The sequence below is a fragment of the Pituophis catenifer genome, unplaced genomic scaffold (genome assembly GCF_029215685.1).
Source record: "Pituophis catenifer annectens isolate HBS135680 unplaced genomic scaffold, rPitCat1.0.hap2 SCAF_1, whole genome shotgun sequence".
NCBI classification, from domain to species: domain Eukaryota; kingdom Metazoa; phylum Chordata; class Lepidosauria; order Squamata; family Colubridae; genus Pituophis; species Pituophis catenifer.
In genome coordinates this window covers 11,448,149-11,468,520 of record NW_027256881.1, presented here as the reverse complement: position 1 = coordinate 11,468,520, position 20,372 = coordinate 11,448,149, and the positions used below count along the sequence as shown (strand labels likewise).

The following is a 20,372-nucleotide window of genomic DNA, read 5'->3' as shown; positions in this document are numbered from 1 at the left end:
GGGGGTGGGGGTGCACTGCTCCCCCCATCTCCCCACGCATACACGTGCAACCCCCGCAACCCCTGCACATGCGCACACGCCTCCCAGCAGAGAACCAAAAATCAGCTGGATGACGGGAGGCGTGCAGGCATGCACGGTGGAGCTAACCTGGGGGTCTGTTTGCGTGCCCGCAGAGATGGCTCCGTGTGCCACCTGTGGCACGCATGTCATAGGTTTGCCATCACAGTTATAGGTCATCTAGTCCAACCCCCCGCTCAAGCAGGAGACCCTATACCATTTCTGACAAATGTCAGTCCAATCTTTTCTTGAAAGTCTCAAGTGATGAGGCTCCCACAACTTCCAAAGGCAACTTCTGCTCCATGGGTTGATTGTTCTCACTGTCAGAAAGTTCCTCCTCATTTCTAGGTCGAATCTCTCCTTGGTCAGTTTCCATCCATTATGCCTTGTCTGGCCTTCAGGTGCTTTGGAAAATAGCTTGACCCCCCTCATCTCTGTGGCAGCCCCTCAAATATTGGAACATGTCTCCCCTGGTCCAGGTTGCTCTCCTCTGCACTTTTTCTAGAGTCTCAACATCTTTTTTATAGTGTGGTGACCAAAACTGGATTTGTTAATCTAGGTGTGGTTTTACTAGGGCTTTATAGAGTGGTATTAGTACTTCACTTGATCTTGATAAAGGGTCTGGAGGTTAAATTGTATGATGAATGGTGTAGCATATCAAAGAGAAGGATTGGGGAGACATGATAACTGTCTTCCAGTGTTAAGGAGCTGTTACAGAGAAGAAGGGATTGACTTATTCTCCAAACCAGCTCTTTCCTGGTTTGGAGAACCAGAAGCTCACTGAAAAGAGATCCAACCTAGAAATAAGGAGATATTTTTTTTTTGACAGTGAGAACAATTTACCAATGGAATAGCTTGCCTCTTGGAGTTATGGGTGTTCCATTACTGGATGTTTCAAAAACAAATTGGACAGCCATCTGATTGGGATAGCAATCTCAATAGCACTTAGAGTTATATACCACTTTACTGTGCTTTTACAGCTCTCTCTGAGGAATTTATAGAGTCAGCATTATCGCCCCCAACAATTTTGGGTCCTCATTTGACCAACCTCGGAAGGATGGAAGGCTGGGTCAACCTTGAGCCTGGTGAAATGTGATCTGCCAAATAGCAGGCAGCCGGCCATCAGCAGAAGTAGCCTGCAGTACTGCACGCTAACCACTGTGCCACCACAGCTCATTCAAAGTTGTAACTTTGAACGGTCACTAAACAAACTGTTGAAAAATCAAGGACTACATACTATAGATTTGTAACATGGAGCTATACCCACCCTCATCAGAACCCTCTATTGCTTCCAAGTATAAAGGAAAGTAAAACAGACACACACGAATACATTTGCCAACAGGAAAAATGTGAAGGCAATTGCCAATCATCCTGAGAAGAAGATAGCAAATTAAAAATCTTTTTCCTCCTAGGAGAAAACAACTTTTCAGGAACTGAAATTGCAGGGTGCAAACCAACATCATCTCTTTCTTGTATCATCCCCTGCATGAGTTTTTCTTAATGGGCAATAATATCATGCCCCAATCTAACACCGAAAATGCAAATATATGGATGGCTTAAGGCTCCTGTTTTGAGTCGAGGGTTGGACTAGAAGACCTCCAAGGTCCCTTCCAGCACTATTCCATGAGTAAGGTTTGTTTATGTATTTTCATTCCCCTTTGACTTGTCATTTGATGGCATCTACACTCCTAAATTTCCAACTGTGCAAGACACCTGAAGCCAATAAACTTTCCCACTTCACCCTCATATGCATGCCAAGGAAAGATTTGTTCCCAGACTCGCAGAAGCCCTGATCAGTAGAACTGAAGGAACATGCAGAAGCTTGTTCCTCGCGGCTGTTGGCATCCAACACCAGAGATGCCTGCATGCAGGGACACCCCTATTGCATCCTTCTCGCCGTGATGAAACTGTGTTCTTATTCTGGCTGCATAGTTTGGCTTGTTACCGAGCACATGCTTTGCAGATTAGCCTGTTTGTACAGCCAATTGAACATGTGCTCCATTAAAAATTAAAGCATCCTGTTTTGAGAATGGTACAGGAGACATCAGCTGCCATCGTGCAGCAGACATGGGAAGCCCCTTGGGCCCATTATCATAGGTTACAGCAAATGTTAAGCTGTGCCAACACCATTCAATAATGCAGTTCATGCAGATGGCTGCTACTACATCTACTCACAGATGTGGCCTCCTGTCCCTGAGGTCGCAGTATCACAGGAGTTGTCGGGAACCATCAGATTTGATGCTGACAGGAGCAATCACCATTTGTGTCTGGGAGGGGGAATTTTTATTTTTATTTTTTGGCCTGAAGTACCAGCTAAAGGAAAAATAACAACACTGTGTAAACGCAACTCCCCTCCGCTTGCCCAAAAAAGAATAAAAATGACTTATAAGAGCATCATTTTAAAACATTTTTTTTAAAAAAAAATCAAATAACAAGGGGTGTATATCTTATCAAAGATAAAGGAATCCTTGGAAGATTCATTCATGAAACCTAACGGAATAAGTGATTTGTGGAAATTAGTCCTGAGGAAAAGAAGGATCATTTCTACTCAAGACAAGATCCTCCTTCTCACATCAAAATATTATTTTTTCCCCTATAGTTATTCAATCCATTATTTAAAGGGAATAGAAGGGATCCATTCTGCAGATAGTTGAGTTTCACAAAATTGGTTTGAGAGGGGAATATAGCAATAGCAATAGCACTTATATACCACTTCACAGGGCTTTGCAGCCCTCTCTAAGTGGTTTAGAGAATCAGCATATTGCCCCTAATAATCTGGGTCCTCATTTTACCCACCTTGAAAGGATGGAATCAACCTTGAGCCTGGTGAGACTCGATCTGCCAAACTGCTGGCAGCCGGTGATCAGCAGAAGTAGCCTGCAGTGCTGTACTCTAACCACTGCACCACCACGGCTCAATATTGTTCCATAAAAACAGTCAAGTCTAGGTCAACATCTCTGGGACAACCCAAAGGTGCTTTTTCAGGAGGCAACTGGATTTTCTTGTTTTTTCTTTGAAGACGTTTTGCTTCCCCACTATCCTGTCAGAGCTGAAGAAGCTTCTTGGATAAGAAGTGAAATGTCTTCAAACAAGGAAGTCCAGTTGCTTCCTGAAAAAGCATCTTTGGGACAACCATGACGTGGATGACTGAGAATCTCTATGGACCTTAAGTCTAGGACAAAAACATAGAATTTGGTGCTGAAGTCAGCACCATGGATAGTTCCAAGTGAGCAAAACTTACTGAAACTGTGGCCTATGAAAGCAGGAGGATACTGTTTCAGCAGCAAGTTATAAGCAGTCCCCAACTTACAACCATAATTGGTTGTTAAGCGGGACACCATGTGACCATCCCTGATTTTACAACTTTTTTTGTAGCAGTCATAAAATAAATACTGATTTATTTTATAAATTGTGGTCATGTGACTATGGGATTCTGCAAATGGTTATAAAGGTGGACCAATTGCCAAGTGTCAAAAATGTGGTCGTGTGGGGGGCAGGTATCAGAACTTCAAATCTGGGATGTAAGTGCTTTTTGAGGGATTCATCATAACTCCAAAAATCATGAACAACTGATCGTAAACAAAGTCTATCTGTAAAGCCAATGAAAACCTTAAATAGACCTTCCCTTTCTTGGGTGCCTCTACCAATATGGAATCCACCTCCCAGAAATTCAATATAAGAATTGCTTTGAATTCTTCAGGTTGAAATCCATGGTCATAGGTAGGTCTTGTTGTGAGCTAGGCTCATTTAGTCATTACAGGACACAATTAGTCTCAAACAATTTTATTATAACAGCTGAAAATTACTTCATTCCCAGCTTAGTCCAAATTAATTCCAAAACAAGTCCTTCAGAAAAAATCCTTCGGGCTTATCACAAACCTTTATCTTCTTTGGCACCCTTTCTGGGCAAAGTACATTATGAATAAACTATAGTACATTATGAAACATATGGCCTTTCTGGGCAAAGCCCCACGAAGTTCAGAAACAAGAGACTCCGACTGGAAAACAGATTTAGCAATGTTGCTTTCCTACAAAGAGACAAAGAGCCTTTGCTGCTCTTTTAAGCCTTATGGGAGGGGCCAATCATCTCCTGGCCTTACTCCCGAGTCGCCCTTTTTGCTTTAGCTGCTCTTGCCTTCTGGCAGCTCTACGCATGTATGCACTAGGAACAGGCTTCTCCTGTTCCTCTGCCTCTCTGCTATCTGACTCTGGAGGCTCCGGAGTTTGCACATCGCTCCCAGATGGCCCTGGCCCCATCTCTGCCTCCAACATAGAGCCCTCGTCCGGGCCTTCCCCAGACTCCAGGACTGACCCATGTTTCTCCCCAGCCTCCTCACTGTCCGACTCCGCTGCTAGCTCCACGGGCTGCTGGCAGACCACAACAGGTCTAGCTCTATAAGGGAAAGAAGATAGATCAGAATAATGGGTTTACTGGTGCATATTTTTATGTAAATAGTATTTCCTGGACCTTATATTAGCAGCACAATTAATTCCTTCAGTATAAATTCTTAAATAGCCAAAAACATCCTTGTGGAAGGCCAATATTTGGAAAGGTGTACAGTCTCAAGGGAATTCTGGGGTTTTTAGAAATATATAAATATGAGGGCTCCTAAATAGGCAACTCACCAACTTTGCTAACAGAATAACAGAGTTGGAAGGGATCTTGGAGGTCTTCTAGTCCAACTCCCTGCTCAAGCAAAAGACCATATACCATTATGGACAAATGTTGTCTAATCTCTTCTTAAAAACCTCCAGCAATGGAGCACCCACAACTTCTGGAGGCAAGTTGTTCCACTGATTAATTGTTCCTACTGTTAAGTTCATTGACTATATTCAGTGGCTGCTGAAAGCTAATCATTGGAGACTCCAGAGAAGGTGGAATAGAATGATTGGGATGCACTGGGCTTCTAAAAGGATTGTGGCTAAATGGGACTCATGAATATGGAAATACCATACCAAAGCATTTTCTTGTCATTTTCATGCACTCTTTTATCTAGTTAACACTGACTGACGGATTAGATTGCTTTTAACTTTGGCCTATACTCTTTTTTTTGGCAAGTTATTTTCCAAGAGTTTACTGGCAAGATTTCCATATACAGTAGTACCTTGGTACTCATCATTAATTGGTTCCAGGAGATGCAATGAATACCAAAAATGATGAGTACCGAACAATTTTTTTCTCATAAGAAATAATATAGTAAGTCACAAGACAGCTGACACTTCTAGCTTGTGCATTGAGTGCCAAACAAATGATAAGTACCGAGGCAAAATTTTCATGTCAGAATGCATTGAGTACTAAATTTGATGAGGTTCAAAGCAGTTGAGTACCAAAGTACCACTGTAATCTATCAAAGCGGAGGAGTGGGGGCAGAATAATGTCTGAAAACATTTGTGGATTTGGCAAAGAAAATATGTTTTCTTCTCCACTACACCATACTGGTTCACAAGACCCATTTGTTATTATTCTGGTTTGGTTATAAAACACACATGTACCAACCTCCCAAGTTAGAGAGAATAACAATTGGGAAACAATTTGGAATACTGAATGAAAAAGGTCTACATCCTCAGAAACTGGAGTTGGGTGTGATGGGAGAGGGAGAGGGAGAGGGAGAGGGAAGAAGGGAGGGAGGGAGGGAGAGAGAAAAGAAAAAGACACACAGAGAGAAAGAGAGGGAGAAGGAGAGAGAGAGAAAGAAAAAGACAGAGAAAAAGACAGAGAGAGAGAGAGAAAAAAAAGACACAGAGAGAGGGAGAGAGAGAGAAAGAAAAAGAGAGAAAAACAGAGGGAGGGAGAGACAGAAAAAGACACAGAAAGAAAGATAGAGAGAAAGAGGAAGAGAGAGAGAAAGAAAAAGACACACAGAAAGACAGAGAAAGAAAAAAAGAAAGAAAGAAAGAAAGACAGACAGACAGACAAAGAGAAAGACAGAGAGAGAAAGAGAGAAAGGGAGAGAGAAAAAAAAGAAAAGAAAGAAAGACAAAGAGAAAGACAGAGAGAGAGGGAGAGAGAGAGAGAAAGAAAAAGAGAGAGAGAGAGAAAGAAAAAGACACAGAGAGAGAAAGGGAGAGAGAGAAAAAAGAGAAAGACAGAGAGAGAGAGAGAGGAAAAAAATACAGAGAGAGAGAGAGAGAAAATACACAGAGAGAGAAATATATATTTTTCAGTATGATTGACTTCACAGTTTATACTAGGTTAGTGCAACCTGCTAACGTAAAAGAAAACCACTTTCTGGGAATTGGAGCACAGCATGTAAACATCATCCTCCATTTGCAATTTTCATTCCAAGCAGAGGAGAAAGAGCACATCACAAGTTCTGAGAGAAGTGCAGATGTTTTAGAAGAGACTTCTGTGCGTCCTAAAGAGTTGGTCCATCAAAGTCAAAGAACTTCTCCCCTCCCTCTGTAATGATTCAGCAATGAAATTGCAGCCTGTAGTTAGTATTCAATGCTGCCACTACATCAGCATACCTTGAATTGCTCTGCTGAACCCACCTTCCTTTGGGAGGGGGCATCCTTAGTGCCAGCTGAATCAGTATGCAATCATTAATGTAAGGGATGTCTATAGAGATTCTCAGTCATCCAGGTCATGGTTGTGCCAAAGACGCTTTTCCAAAAAGGCAACTGAACATTCTTGGTTTTATTTTTCTTTGAAATTTTTTTGCTTCTCATCCATGAAGCTTCTTCCGTTCACTTACAGAACTGAAGAAGGCTTCTTGAATGAGAAGCAAAATGTTTTCAAGGAAAAAAAAAATAAGAAAGTCCAGTTGACTTTTGGAAAAGCATCTTTGGGATAATGTAAGGAATGATCTGGCTAGGTGGCTCAGTGCCTAAGACACTGAGCTTGTCGATCAGAAAGGCAGGTTGGCGGTTCGACGGTTCGAATCCCTAGTATAGGTCTCCTGCGTGAGCAGGGGGTTGGACTAGATGACCTCCAAGATCCCTTCCAACTCTGTTACTATTAGACTGGCTAGGTGTGATGAGGAATGGGGAAGACCTGACCCAGTTTTCCCTGCCTGAATTCTTAGAACAGAACAAGGACAAGTTGAAGAGAATGGAAACAGGGAGTCATACTTAATTTACTGAACATTTGTCTCTCCAGAAAACCAGCTCATTTCCTAATGCATGGACTGGATTACAGAGACAGAAATAGGGATGTTGCTGGATTACTGCCCACTATATTTTTTTTAGTGTTTCATTGTGCATAAGATGTCCACCAGATTAAGAGACTGGGCAGCCCCAAGCTTAATATGGGAGGGAGAAAAAGGTTCAGGGAAGCTACACCCTAGAACAGCATTTCCCAACCAAGAAAAGTCCTCCACTCCTCCGCTCACAACAAAATACCTTATGCCACCAGACTTGAAATTCTGGGTCTAGAAAACTTAGAACTACACCGTCTTCGGTATGACCTAAGCGTAGCTCATAAAATTATCTGCCTCAATGTCCTACCTGTCAATGACTACTTCAGCTTCAACCACAACAATACACGAGCACATAATAGATACAACTTAAAGTGAACCGATCTAAACTAGACTGCAGAAAATATGACTTCAGCAACAGAGTGGTCAATGCCTGGAATGCACTACCTGACTCTGTGGTTTCTTCCCCAAACCCCCAAACCTTAGACTGTCTACTGTAGACCTCACCCCATTCCTAAGAGGTCTGTAAGGGGCGTGCATAAGAGCACCAGTGTGCCTACCATCCCTGTCCTAATGTTTCCTCTACTTGTATCTGTTTTATGTATTCAATTCATGCTTATAATTATATAAATTACCTAATAGGTTCTTGACAAATAAATAAATAAAATAAATGAAATAAAATAAATTTTAAGATTTGTGGACTTCAACTCCCAGAATACCCCAGCCAGCAATGTATTCTGGGAGTTGAAGTCCACACATCTTAAATGGGTGAGATTGGAAACACTGCCCTAGAATATCTCGGGATATATCTAATAAGTAAGAAGGTTATAGTTTCTTAGTTTGGCAAGATTCTGTCCATTAGGTGTATGCAAATAAAGGATTGGACTCCATTAGATCTGGCTCATCACTGGGCTTGGGCCTCACAGAAATGCTTTTACTGTGGGATGTATCGGAGAGCTGTTTTCTTGAATAGTATTTCATTGGTTTTGTTTTTGCATGCCACTCCAGATCCTTTAGGAGAAGTAGAGAAATAGTATAAATATTAAATTTTTTAAAAAGGTAAAGTCTGTGTTTGGTAAATGTAGGTAATAATGTGTAGAAAATTCTGATTATTTTTAAAAGCAGGAAAAAAAAGCCACATATTGGTTTAATACTGAATATTAAGGAAAATTGCTTACAAAAGCTCTGCAGGTTGAGGGAAATTGTGCATGAAAGAGAATACTGCCATTTTTTTTACAGCAAAAAAAAAAAAAGACAAAAGATTGACCAGAATAGAATCTCACTAAAACGGAGAGAAAAAACAGCTACCAATATGAATTTCCCTTTCAAGCTTAGAACTGTGGGTTAAAAATGAAGAAGCTATATGGTCTTAGAATCAAGGACCTTCACTATCTCTCTGCTTTAAATGTATTCACGAGCATAATTGCTAGGCCTGATTTATTTTCCCTACCTTGAATCTTACAACTGCTAGCTGGCTGACTTTCCAACAGGCCAGCTGGAGATAATAGCCTCCTTTTTGCAAACCTTTCTGTGCTACTTTCAGCAAATAACCTTTGAAATAGATTTTGGAATCATTTATCTCTTACAAATGTATGGCAGCAGGGTGCAACCGAGTAAAGGTTGAATGCTTCTGAACTTTCCTGCTTTATCTTCAAAAGCTCAAACTCTCGGTTGCATCCAAAATCTGCAAGACTGAGAGCTGATCAAGGGGTGGCTATTTTTTATTTTTATTTTACCTCCTTCCAGAAGGAAGGAAATTGCTTCTCCACAAAGACAGGGTAAGATCTTTCTTTCTTTCTTTCTTTTTTTCCTGCAAGATGGGAGAGAGGGAAGAGTAGGACATGTTTAACCAGCATATCTGTGTTTGGATGGTTTCCGTCGTCCTCCCATCGACCCTTTCTTGCAGCCAGCTTAACATTACAACCCTCACTCCGAGTGTTGCATTTACTGTCTTCTGCTGTCAGTTCCAATAAAGCGAGTTGGTCAGCTCCAATTCCCTAGAAGTGCCGCGTGGTGCTTTGTGAACTACATGTGCCTAAGGCACCTCATACATGATTTAACGTGCTTTGGAAATGTCAATAGGTGGGGGAAAGCAGGCATCTCCTCGTTGGCTTTCTCAAATCCCTCTTTGGAGCGCCTGTCAATTTTGCATAATGCCACGGTGGCTTATTTTTTTTTTTTTTTATCAAGGGCTGTCCAGTTTGACACCTGTCTGACTGGAGGGGGTTGGGTCAGCCCTGACTTTGGAGTGTACGTCAAGCTATTGCTGGGAGCAAAATATTGGCAGATTTCAAAAGTGTGCCCAGCAGCCAGCGAGTTGTTTTATTTTTGAAGACCGTGGCTCCCCTGAAAAATCCCTGCTGAGAGTCTTTGGGCACAACTTGTAAACATCGTTCTCTCTCTGTCCTTCAAACATTTTTTTGGCTTCGTGTTTCGGCTGGAGAAGAAGCTTCCTCTTCCCAATTATTTCAAATGGAATATAAACTTAAAGATGCAGTTGCAGGGATGAGGCAAGCTGTGCTTGGGTAGATAAATCCCTTTTTCAGGGCTACAGTCAATGAAAGTCAGACAACTCTAACTATAAAGAGTTCAGTCTTTGAAGCTTCTGTGTCTCATAATCTACAAAAAAAAAAAAAAAAAGTCCAGCTCCAATTACTGAAGTAGGTAGATAACAGAGTAATAGAGTTGGAAGGGATCTTGGAGGTCTTCTAGTCCAACTGTCTGCTCAAGCAGGAGACCCTATCCCATTTCAGAGAAGTGGCTGTCCAGTCTCTTCTTAAAAGACTCCTTCCTTCCTTCCTTCCTTCCTTCCTTCCTTCCTTCCTTCCTTCTGCTATTCTTTTCTTATGTGATTATTGTCTTTCTCTTATGTGATATTGTCTTTCCTTTCCTTCCTTCCTTCCTTCCATCCTTCGTTCCTTCCCTCTGCTATTGTTTTCTTATGTGATATTGTCTTTCTCTTCTTATGTGATATTTTCTTTCCTTTCCTTTCCTTTCCTTCCTTCCTTCCTTCTGCTATTCTTTTCTTATGTAATTATTGTCTTTCTCTTATGTGATATTGTCTTTCCTTTCCTTCCTTCCTTCCTTCCTTCCTTCCTTCCTTCCTTCCTTCCATCCTTCCTTCCTTCCCTCTGCTATTCTTTTCTTATGTGATATTGTCTTTCTCTTCTAATGTGATATTTCCTTTCCTTTCCTTTCCTTTCCTTTCCTTTCCTTTCCTTTCCTTTCCTTTCCTTTCCTTTCCTTTCCTTTCCTTTCCTTTCCTTCCTTCCTTCCTTCCTTCCTTCCTTCCTTCCTTCCTTCCTTCCTTCTGCTATTCTTTTCTTATGTGATATTGTCTTTCTCTTATGTGATATTGTCTTTCCTTTCCTTTCCTTTCCTTTCCTTTCCCTTCCTTCCTTCCTTCCTTCCTTCCTTCCTTCCTTCCTTCCTTCCTTCCCTCCCTCCCTCCCTCCCTCCCTCCCTCCCTTCCTTAATGTACAACTTCTCTCTTTTCTGTTGATTACTATTGCCACCAGAGAACAAAGAGTAACCAAAAGCGTGACTCTTCAAAAGGATTCAGGGGAATGGATCAGTGCCTATCCAGTTGGACAACTCTTTATTCTGTAGCAATAGTGCTAGAGTGAATAATTTCTTAGAAGAGTAGAAGCTTAGTTTTAAATGTCACTTGGGCCATTTATAAGCCCTAGATAGCCACCAGGTGTAAGCTTTGTTATTGCCGTTGGTTGAAAGACAGGCCCACCCATGACATTTCCCAGGTCACAGAGATATTTTGGAAAGCTCAGCTGTTCAGCCCGAAGATTTAATTGACATATGGAATGGATGTTGAAATAAGAGTCTTTGATGTACCAGAAGTGATCCCTTTGGTCTTTGGCTCATTTCTCGACTTCCTTTTCTAAGCTGTTGGATACCCCAGATTTTTTTGGGGGAAGGGTTGGTACTACATGAATATATGTTGAATGGGTGGACTGTAACAGTTAGCACCTGACTGTGGTACCTATAAGGGGAGATTAAAACAGGCAAGATGGTGGCTACAACATCCCAATTGAAGCTGCATTCTTCTGTCCTTGTACAGGTCACATGCAAGAGCTGTGGTGGTGCAGTGGTTAGAATGCAGTACTGCAGGCTACTTCTGCTGACTGCCGGCTGACTGCAATTTGGCAGTTCAAGTCTCACCAGGCTCAAGGTTGACTCAGCCTTCCATCCTTCCGAGGTCGGTAAAGTGAGGGCCCAGATTGCTGGGGGCAATATGCCGACTCTGTAAACAGCTTAGAGAGGGCCGTAAAGCACTATGAAGTGGTATATAAGTTTAAGAGCTATTGCTATGTATAAAGAGTAAGATGGGCTGCAGATAAATGTAATAAAATAAAATAAAATAAAATAAATACTAAAATAAAAGGGCAGGGCTTCAGTTATGATGCCATGGTCTCCTTCTAGTCTGTTTGGACCACTGCTAACCCTCAAGAACTAGTACAGTCAAATTATATCCTACAGATGATGATCCAGGTCAGTTTTACTACAGAGAAGTTCTGTGCTCGTAATCAAAAGCTACCGGTAACTAAACGTGAACCTTCACTTGGATCTGTTAGGAGTTTCTTCTGAGCCACAGCTCTTGTCTGTCCTTCAATCATTCTTGACCAACCGTTCCAATATGTGAGAGTCCAAACGACCAACTCTCTTCTTTAGATTTTCTCCCTGTTTTTGTTGCTTAAAAGAAACCATTTTAATCATAGCTGCTTAGCCATTAACAAAGTTATGTCAGGCGTGAAGAATCAGGATCACAACTCAAAAGATTTAAAGCTCAAACCTAGACACAGGAATTAACAAACAGTACTAAATTGGAGACAGATAAGGGCCAATGGAATTCAAGAGGGGTTGGGACTTGCACTGTTTGTGGGAGTGTAATGACTCTAGGCTGATGACTTGCTTAACTCTGCCCTCCAGCTGTGCCTGCTCTTCTACAGATATTGAATGGAGGTTGTCTGCTGGGGATTACATAGATAAGCTCATGCAATTTTCTTGGCAATGTTATGAAAGTGTTTGTGAGTGCCTTTGAACTTCCCAGACTGAGTGGGAATCCACTGAAGCTCTGAGGTTCCCTAATGGTGTCTTGTCGCACTACTACACAACTCTATTTAGCTTTTTCCAAGATAAGCAAAGGTTGACTGGATATTACCATCTGCTGTATCATTTACATTTTCAGAATGTGGGTTGCAAAGATATCTTGTACATTTTCAAGTTTGGAAAAAAATATCCCAATGTGGTTAACTAGATGATGATACGATCTCTCCTGGCTTTGGAAAGTTTAGAGGCCGGAAGTCCTCTTGTTACATTCTGGTAGGACAAAGCTTTAGCTGGATGGGGACAATCTTATTTTAACCTTACCCCAGGGGTGAAACTCTCCCGGATCGGACCGGATCGCTTGATCCGGTAGCAATTTTTCCCTGTGGTTCAGCGATCCGGTAGCGATCACTGCCCGGGTGTCATTACTTCCTGGTTTTAACCAGGAAGTAATGTTTTTTTTACCTTCTGTGCATGCGCAGAAGTTTTTGTGGGTGCACGCGCATGTGACGCGCTTCCGAACCGGTAAGGAAGGGAAGTAGATTTCACCCCTGCCTGGCCCGCTGTGATTCAGACCTCTTGCATCCTGAGTACAATTCTTGGTGAGTTACCTTTTCTTTAATATTATATTCTAGGGTATGGATGTTTTATGATTCTTGAAGAAATCCATCTTTTCTGTGAACAAACTCTGCCTTATAACTCTTAACTCCACTGTAATCCACATGCAGGATTACAACCTGCATTCCTGGTTAATTTTTTTAATTACTCATTTTTTTTTGCACTTTTAATTACTCACTTTTACTTTTCCTTATCTTAAAGTTGCCAAGGTTGAGAAACATTGATTTAAAGAGAAACTGCTTTCCCTTGACAGCTGTCATTTTATTTATTTACTATTGGCCAAGTGTTCTTCAAATATTTAATAATATTCTCTCTCACTCACTCACTCTCTGTTTCTTTCTTTTATTGGTTTCCTCCTGGAACAGCCAAAATAAAAATGTATCAGGCTATAATTTGGCAATAAAATGGCACCTGTTATAATTGCCTTTGAAATCAGCTCTTCTGCCAAAAGAATATAGATCTTTTCTGAACTGTGGGTTACAAACAATAAAGTTGCTAATACAATACAACCTTTTGGTGCTCTTGGCATTTGCTTTTTTCATTCTTTTTAATTGTTCCAATAGAAGAACGTGTATGGATCTGCCTTGGATTGCTTAGCTCAACCAACAGGAAGTGTCTGGATGGATGTTCATTCATCAGTGGCCTTCCAGAGGCTCCCTGTGCTTCAGCAGACACTCTATTTATAAATTTATTTTCCACTCCTCCCTCCCAGGCCTATGTGGGTGCCATACACTTGGTCCTTCCATACAATGTAATCTGATCGGCCATGCTGGTTTTCAAGCAGCAAGGCCAGCTTGGCCTCTGCCGGGAAGGTGACAGCTGTTAGCTACAGATAGTCAGCTCCAGACCCTGGCTGCTAAAATCTACTCATTCATTCTTGTCACAGATCGTTGCCCACAGCTGGAAGCTTTGCTTTTCAGTCTGCTGATTAGCTGGCAAAGGATCTACATACTGTATTAGCAAGGTCGGCAGCTGAGATAAAAGCTAAAGCCCTTGTCCATGGGAACTATTTTTAAAGAGATAGTCTTGTGTAGTCGTTAGGCATTTGAACATGACTATTTTTCCTTCCTTCCTTCCTTCCTTCCTTCCTTCCTTCCTTCCTTCCTTCCTTCCTTCCTTCCTTTTTTATCCATCCATCCATCCATCCATTGAACATGACTATTTTTCCTTCCTTCCTTCCTTCCTTCCTTCCTTCCTTCCTTCCTTCCTTCCTTCCTTCCTTCCTTTTTTCTCCATCCATCTATCCATCCATTGAACATGACTATTTTTCCTTCCTTCCTTCCTTCCTTCCTTCCTTCCTTCCTTCCTTCCTTCCTTCCTTCCTTTCCTTCCTTCCTTCCTTTTTTCTCCATCCCTCCCTCCATCCATCCATCCATCACTGTTTTATATAATAGAATAACAGAAAAACAGAGTTGGAAGGGACATTGGAATTCTTCTAGTCCAGCCCCCTGCTCAAGTAGGAGACCTTATATTGAATGGTTGTCTAATTTTTTCTTAAAAATCTCCAGTGCTGGAGCACCCATGACTTCTGAGGCAAGTTGTTCCACTGTCAGGAAATTTTTCCTTAGTTCTAGGTTGGTTCTTTCCTTGATTAGTTTCCATCCATTGCTACTTGTCTGGCCTTCAGGTGCTTTGGAGAATAGCTTGACTCCCTCATCTTTGTGGCAGCCCCTGAGATACTGGAACACTGCTATCATGTCTCCCCTAGTCCTTCTCTTCATTAAACTAGACATACCCAGTTCCTGCAACCGTTCTTCATATGTTTTAGCCTCCAGTCTCCTAATCATCTTTGTTACTCTTCTTTTCACTCTTTCTAGAGTCTCCACATCTTTTTTACATCAGGCCAACCAAAACTGGATGCAGTATTCCAAGTGTGGCCTTACCACGGCATTATAAAGTGGCATTAACACTTCACGTGATCTTGATTCTATCCCTCTGTTTAAGCATCCTAGAACTGTGTTGGCTTTTTTGGCAGCTGCTGCACACTGCTGGCTCATATCTAAATGGTTGTCCACTAATATATTTGATTTGATTTGAGCCCCTGCTCTAGAGCTCCCTGAAAGGCAGAGGTCTAGGAAAATTCATGGTTCTCCAGCTCTGGTCTTCATGCATTTTTCTAGGGTCTCCATTCTCACTGAATCAGAAGCAACAGATATGGGTTTTGTCCCTCTGCAGCTGACATTCTAGTGGCCTGGTTGCATTGGCACCCAAGTTTTCCTATCTTCCATGTGTTCTTTTTTTCAACAGCATATAATAACCATCTGGAAAATGTAAATCTTTCCTCCTTCAAAGTTGCTGTTTTGTGGATACTGGTGGGAGAATCTTCAGCTTCTTGTTGGAAGAAATGTCCTTCTGGGTTCAGTTCCAAGCATGGAAAAAGACACTGGAAACATGGAGACTGTTTGGAAAGATGGTTTAATGGTGGACAGGAGGACCAGATAGCTTGAGTTCCTGAGCAGAAAAGGGTAGAGATGCTGAGAGTGCCTTGGTTTTATGCCCTCTGTTCGGCTTTGAATTTGAGCTTGTATTCTGATTGGTTGTCAGACTCCCATGGGGCCATGCAGGGGCAAATCTGTAGTCTGTCCTGAGTATCCCAAGCTTGGTTGAGCCTTGCTGGTTGACGATGTAATGAAGAGGCTTTGGACAATTCCTATTATGGCTCTGCTACCTTGTTTCCCCAAAAATAAGACCCTGTCTTATATTTTTTTGAACCCTAAAATAAGTGCTTGGCCTTATTGTCATGCGCTCAAAAGCCCAATTAGGCTTATTATCAGGGGATGTCTTATTTTGGGGGAAACAGGGTAGAAGAAGCTACATCTTTATTATGTAGAATAGACTGGCCCAGGCCTTAATGGCCCATTGACAAAGGGGGGTGGGGGCAAGGAGCTGCTTTGTCTTTAGAACATGTTTCTCCATTTCTCATCCAGAGAAATATAATATTCTGCCTTTTTAATATTTCCTAAAATATTTCATTCTTCTAGGAGAGGGCTGGGTGCTAACTTCCTACATTCTTTACAGATTTTTTGCAAATTTTATGCAGACAGGACTGGGCAAGTTAGATGACAAGATGGTCCTCAGAATTGCAAAACAACTACCATGTTTTCCTGAAAATAAGACCCTGTCTTATATTTTTTTTGAACCCCGAAATAAGCGCTTGGCCTTATTTTCGGGGAGGTCTTATTATTTTGGGGTGCTTGGAGGAAACCAGAGCAAAAGGCGGGGACCAGCTGCACATTTGTTTAAATATTTTCAGGGAGGGCTTATTTTCAGGGAGGGCCTTATTTTAGTACATGTGCTCGAAAGCCCGATTGGTCTTATTATCAGGGGATGTCTTATTTTAGGGGAAACAGGGTAGATAAATGGCTACCACTTTGGTGGGTAACTTCATGGGGAAGCGGAAGGCACCCATAACTGGGCATCCCCCAGGAAACAGTATATCACCAGCAAATTCTTATTATCGGGGGGTGTCTTATTTTAGGGGAAACAGGGTACTGAGAATTTTGGGCCATCCTGAACAGCAATGCACATACCCAGAGGATCCTTCTGTAGGATAGTTGGTAAAAGGATTTAAAGCAGTGGTTTTTTTAAAAAAAAAAACTTGGCATCTTTATGGTTTGTGGACTTCATCTCCCAGAATTCCTCAGTCAGCATTCTGTTATCATTAAATGGCTGGAATAAATATGTATGTTGTCACCAGGATGGGGGATTATTTTATTATCTTTAATTTTATTGTTTTTATTTCTTTTATATTGTCCTGCGAGTTGCCATTTGCAAATAGGGGGCAATATAAATTTTTCTAAATAAATAAATAGATAAATATTATCCCATTCCCTTTCACTCTATAGCTTCCTGAACTGCCTTCATTTCCAGATTTTTATTTTATTTTTTTCAAAAAGCCAGTTGGAAGGAATTTGTGTGTGTGAGTGTGTGTGATTTAATGCAAGCGATGGTGGGTGAAGACTTTTGGAAAGTTTATTGTACAGTGGGTGATTTGGAGATTCATACATTTTCTGAATCACCTCATAAGTGAGGTGGTAAGTGCAAGAAGCCAATATGTCACTCGTGAGAATTTTACCAAGGTGTTCTTCTTTGGGAGGAAAAAAAAATAATGAAAGCAATTTCTGTTCCATCGAAGTAAATGAGAATATTTGCAAAAAGGAAAAAAAAGAAAAGAAAAGAAAAGCCGAAGATCATTTTGAGTGGTAAAATGCACATGCCCAACTATTCCAGGCAATAAAGATGATGGGGAGAGACACATCGCCAGTAGTGAAATTTTTACTCCTTAAAACATATTCAAAGACATAATAAAGCGTTAAAGTGAAAATATTGTTGAGACAGCTTTCATTATGCTTGTTTCAGGGCTCATTACGGCTTAAGTAAAAATGACTGAGCAAAAGAGACATAACAATATCTGGGTTGAATTTCTATTAAGTTGGGAAAAGTGCTGGCTTTTTTTTTTTTTTTTCCTAATGGTGTCAGGATAAGGTGGCTGGTTTTCAATGGGGTTCAGATGTGGTGCTAGGCTGAAGGGCGTGAAAGATACCGTTTTATGGCCTGCTGATACACCATGAGCCGAGGTGGCGCAGTGGTTAGAGTGTAGTACTGCAGCTACTTCAGCTGACTGCTAGTTCAGCAGATCAGCGGATCAAATCTCACCAGCTCAAGGTTGACTCAGCTTTCCATCCTTCTGAGGTGGGTAAAATGAGGACCCAGATTATTGGGGGCAATATGCTATTTAGTATACTGTCTTTGGTGTAAGCCGCCCAGAGTCCTCGGAGAGTGGGCAGCATAGAAATATGATTAATAAATAAAATAAATAAATAAATTGATCTGGAAACCTGGTAGGGCTGGAGGTAAAGAAAGTGTCGGGAGAAATATCCCTCTGGTTCAGTTCCAAGCTGGGAGAAAGACACTGGAAACATGGAGGCTGATTGGAAAGATGGTTTAATGATGAAGCAGAACCAGATGGGTTTGAGGTCCTGGGTAGCTGACCACATGGAGTTGAGAGTGAGAGGGTATTTATACCTTCTCTTGGGCTTTGCACTTGAACTTCCTGTTCCCGTGCAAGAACATGCATTCTATTGGCTGTTGTAGGGGTCATAGCTGGCTCTGTAAGTTGTCTGAGCTCTTAGGTTTAGTTGAAGTTTGGACTCTGATGCAATGTCCTTAGGAGATTGTGCGATGTAGTGAGCTCTGCTGCTAGTGGGTTAATCCGATTATGTCCTGAGGGATCATTTCTTAATCCCATCATCCTGGAGCTGGAGGTCTTTTGTTTTGTAGATAGGATGGTCCAGTCTTTCTTAATGGGCAAAAAAATATCTGCTGGGCAGTGGTGGGTTGCCCCCGGTTCGGACCGGTTTGCAAGAACTGGTAGTAAAACTGGCGGGTGGTTCTGCCCACCGACCCAAACTTCGTCAGAAAACTTCTGTGCATGCACAGAAGCATGCATGCGTCCATGCAGCCCCGTTGCAAACCGGTAGTAAAGGTAAGTAGAACCCACCCCTGCTGCTGGGTCTATTAGGAAAGGTGGGGGGCTGTCTCTTTCTGTCTCCAAGAGCATGTTTCTCCATTCCTCCTTTAAGAAAATACAATATTCCGCCTTTTTAATATTTCTCAAAATATTTCATTTTTCTAGGAAAGGAGGAATATTCCCTCGTGACAGCCATCCCATCTGCCAGGGGGCCCTCTGTGGTCATAAGTGGGCTCAATGTAGAAGTTTAGCCTAGAGCAGTGCTCTTCAAACTTGGCAACTTGAAGACGTGTGGACTTCAACTCCCAGAATCCCCCAGCCAGCCAGCCATGCTGGGAATTGAAGTCCACATATCTTCAAGTCACCGAGGTTGAGAAAGGCCGGCCTGGAGCACTCTGCTTCTGTTGGGTGGTGGGCCTCGGGTTTTTTTTTAAAATTGAGATTCATATTTCAGTTATTTCATTTCATTCAGGACTCCTTCAAGTATTCAGAATGGAAAGCAAGGTTTAAAAAAAAGGAGGGGGCGGAGGGAGGTGTCCAGGAGTAGCTTGCTTTAGAAAAAAATAAAATAAAAAAGAAAACCTAGATCATTTCATGAAGGGAAATCAATTAAAAAAGGTTGACTGCGAACATTTATCCATTTAGCTCAGCCTGCTATTGAATTTTCATGATGGACTTCGACTTTTCGGGAGAGCGGCCCGAGTTAATGGCAATTGTTCCCTTCTCTTCAAAATTTATTATCTGGTTTATTCAAAGGAAAACACTCCATCAAACCCAAGAGCGGCCAAAAGCCTATTGATAGGTTTGTGCTTGTGTGGGATTGGGAAAAAAAAATGGGTGGGGTGGGGTGGGGGGTTTGTCGCAGATGTCCAGCCTTTTGAAAGAAAATTAAACAAGTATCTCATTACGCAACGCTTCGGTGATCCCTGGAGATGGGCCGCAAAAGCAGCCAATTTAATGAGCTGGGAATCGCAAACAGTGCCAAAGTTTACCTCAGGCCCGTCTTTCTGGAGAAGGGTCCCCTATTTAGAGGCACTCAAGCAGAGGAGAAAGGATCCTGCTGGGTTCCCTTCCTTTCATCCCCAAAGATGGAGAGGGGTGGGTGGGTAATATTTCCTCCCCTTCTTCCTTGCATCCAGAGGAATTATGCGTGCTAATTTGATTAGGGGCAGATTTGATTAACTGGAAAATGAGGGCTTTGCGAAGCCTTTCGCACGCTTAATTTAGCCCTTTGCAAAAAAAAAAAAAAAGGGTGGGTGAAGGGACGGCAACATTGTGTCGTGGAAAAAAAACCTCCCAAAAGGCATATGGGAACCCCATTCAATGGGAAAGACAGCCTTTGAGGGCCGACAATATCGGGAATCGCCATGGTTCATTTTGGGCTAATCAGTTTGGAGCGTTTGGCTTGGCTGTGGAATACAAATTGCATTCGGCATTGCCAGTTAAACGGTTCAAGGAATAATGAGATTAATGTAGTAGGGAACTTAGCGGAGCAAAATGCTTTTCTCTTTCCCTTTCTCTCCCTTGATTTCTCTTTTTTCTTCTCCGAACAACAAGGCGTAACTGGTTTCAATGGAGCTTTGCTGGAAAGCTGAGCAGGAGAGAGAGAGACAGAGAGAGAGACAGAGACAGAGACCACATGTGTTTCTCTTTGCAGGCGATTACTTCTTATGGCTTGCAAACTCCTAGACTGAATCCTCTCTGTAAACAAGGAAATGAAAACCTCAGACCGAGGCTTTTGCAGACCCTGGAGGTAATATTCCTTAAATGAGCACACATTTTACTTTTTTTTTTTTTCCTGGTTGACTATATCCCTCTTTCCCCCCTCTTTGCTCATCATTCCACCTCTGTCTGCCTAACTCAGCCTTGTCAGGAAAGAAAAGCTATATTTTTTAAAGCTTTAAGCCTGGCCAATGGAAAGCTATATCTAAAAGCGGAATAACAGAGTTGGAAGGGTCCTTGGAGGTCTTCTAGTCCAACCCCCTCCCTACTCAGGCAGGGAACTCTATATACCAATTCAGACAAATGGT

At 41.9% G+C, this 20,372-nt stretch overlaps 1 protein-coding gene across 2 annotated transcripts in view; it reads left to right on the top strand.

Moving 5' to 3' along the window:
- The window catches only part of AUTS2 (activator of transcription and developmental regulator AUTS2), a 1,101,572-nt gene that overhangs the window by 877,540 nt on the left and 203,660 nt on the right, over positions 1 to 20,372 (top strand). The gene's annotated exons all lie outside the window — the stretch shown is intronic.